We start from the raw sequence: 2,943 nt of genomic DNA, 5'->3' as shown, positions 1-2,943 counted from the left end.
TCGCGGGTTCAAGCCCCGCGTCGTCAGGCTCTGTGCTGACAGCTAGCTNCTCTCTCTGACCCTCCCCTGCTCAACCTGTCTCTCTCTCTCTCTCTGTCCTAGAAATAAATAAAACATTAAAAAAATTTAAACCCCCCCCCCGAATTCTCAAAGCAAAATTCTCTTCCATTAGATTCCCACCCAAGTCTGCAACACTAAATTCACTCAAGGTTTGTGAAATGAGGTGATTACAGTGTATAGTTCAAGTTCTCGATACTAAGAGGTGTGGAGCCGGGGATGGTAGCAAGAGTAATTACGGTTCATGACCTTCGGAAAGAGTTTACAGTGGACAAATGTCCCCAACAGCTACCATGACATTCTGTCCTCATCAAAGACATCAACGGCATCCCACTCTTACAGACGAGGAGGCCAGGACTTGTTTAGCGGCTTGTCAGAGGGCACAGTTAGCAAAGGGCAGAACTGGGACTGAAACTTGGGTCTTCTGAATCCAAGTTCAATGAGAATGCCCTTGGGGGAGAGAAGCCATCCAATTTTTACTGGGAGACCTAGAGGAGATTAAGGGAAGGTGGGAAGAAGCTAGTCTCGGCAGCGCACCAGCCCATGTGTTGGCAAAGATTACCATCATCAGGCATTTCAGGCGATGACACAGGACCGCTCTGGGCACCATGAGGTCTGCTGCAGTCCTAACCTCAGAAGGCCTGCCGTCTAAGACAAACACACCAAGAAGAACAAATATGTGCACGACATACAGATGGTATCTACTGCAGTAGTAGATCTACCGCGTTAATCTGCTACAAGGGTAGAGAGGAAAACATTCTAGCATATATGTGGCCAGGTCAGTTTGGGATGTAGAGAATTTAAGTGCATAAACGATCATGGGAACAGTAAGAAGAGTAAGCTGGGCCAAGAACACACACACACACACACACACACAAGCAAATGCACACACCAACCCAGGAAAGGTGTTTCTGGAAGAAAGATAAACCTGAGTTCTTTTTCTCTTTTTCGAAAAGTGAAGGAGCGATGGTGTGGCAAGAGCAGAGTGGGGAGCGTGGGAGTTAGAACAGAGCTTGTCCTGGCCGAGTGGAACAATTGCAGAGGTGTGTAAGCAGGGAGGCAGTGGCAGTGGACAAAGACGGCCTTGAGCAGGTGGAAATTCGAGAGAGATCACTACCTGTCTTGATTCCTTAGACTGTGCCCAAGTGTTTCCGCCCTCGCTCTTCCAGAAAGCTCATGCTCTCTGTTTCCAGAACGAGAACCTCCACCTTGTGGAAGTCCGTCTGGAGCAGATGAAGGCGGTGGTGCCACGGTGAAGGTGTAAGGGATAGGGGACCTCGAGTGTGTGGGGCAATGGGCTCCTCACCATCCCCATCTTCCCGGCTACTACCACCAAAGGAGATTCTCAATGCAAAACTTATCGGGACCCAGCAATTGTTAGGGAAATCCCAGTTTGTTTTACTAAACCCAAATCCCCCTGAGTTTGAGGCCAGTGATAGGATTTTTGATGTAAAGACTGTCGGGTTCTGCTGGGACATCAACATTAGTCAATGCAACCGTTCCAACTGCAGCCATGTAGAGTCCTGTTTCTCTCTGTTAACTGCGTTTGCTTACTCAGGTCATCCTTTGGGGCCCTAATTGTTGCCCCTGTGTAGAAAGGGTCCTTGGAGGTGAAGCGCTGGCTCAAACAGTGCCAATTTGAGGCCTGAGCCAAAAGTTAACAATTCCAGACTTTCAGAGGAAGCTGCTCATTCCTAAGCATGCTGGTTTCTGAGCTGACACAACCAGTAAAATTTGCATGGGTGGTGTGAGCATTTGAGAACTTTTATAATAACGATGCTTATGATTACTTTTGCCAACGTGTGTTCATCTGCTGTATGTACAATGTGCTTTTGTTTTAACCCCTCTACGTGTATTAATGCATCTAATACAGTCAGGTGAGTAGATACTATAGGAACTGACAGAGAAGTTAAATAATTTAATGGGAGGGTCACACAGACAGTATACGAAGTCACTAGGATCTAACTACAATTTGCGTCATTCTGCTAAAATGATTTTCAAGAGAATCTTCAACCAAACATCTGATATTCACATGTAAGACACTGTCCCAGGTACTACGCAGAAGATACAAAGGATATACAGACAAGTTCCTTACAACCAGCTCAGGGTATAGCTTAGATACTGGTAATCCTCTTTACGGTACTAAAATTTTGCTCATTTCAAAGCCTTCCATCCTCAATACTATGATCCCTTTTTTTTTTTTTTTGAGAGAGAGAGAGAGAGAATGGGGGAACAGCACAGAGGGAGAGAAAGAATCTTAAGTAGACTCGACGCTGAACGTGGAGCAGGACTCGAGCCTGACCTGAGCTGAAATCAAGAGTCAGAAGCTCAACGTACTGAGCCACCCTGGTGCCCCTATCTTTTCTTTCTTATTTATTTATTTAGATTTATTTTTAACTTTTTAATGTTTTATTTTTGATAGAGAGACAGAGACAGCATGAGCAGGGGGGAGGATCAGAGAGAGAGGGAGACACAGAATCTGAAGCAGGCTCCAGGCTCTGAGCTGTCAGCACAGAGCCCGACGCGGGGCTCGAACCCACGAACCGAACCGTGAGATCATGACCTGAGCCAAAAGTCGGACGCTCAACCGACTGAGCCCCCCAGGCGCCCCTATCCTCTCTTCTGTAAACAAAAAAGGCAACTTGAGGTCCAAAGGGAACCAACATACTCGTTAATCTATCAACAGCTAGAGAATAGCTAGTGGCGAATTCAAAAGTGGAAGCCACCTTTTCCATCAAGTGACGGTGACGTGCTGTGTGTCTGCGGCCTGGGGATGTCACGGCACCAGGAGAACAACAGGACAAGACCAACGTCAACCCCCCTGCAGTGCCGCTCCCTTCTCCCGCGCTGCCGCTCTTATCCTCTCCCTTCCCGACGCCCACTGTT

This window comes from Crocuta crocuta, unplaced genomic scaffold, assembly GCF_008692635.1.
Source record: "Crocuta crocuta isolate KB4526 unplaced genomic scaffold, BGI_CrCroc_1.0 scaffold528, whole genome shotgun sequence".
Taxonomy (NCBI): Eukaryota; Metazoa; Chordata; class Mammalia; order Carnivora; family Hyaenidae; genus Crocuta; species Crocuta crocuta.
This window is presented reverse-complemented; position numbering follows the sequence as displayed.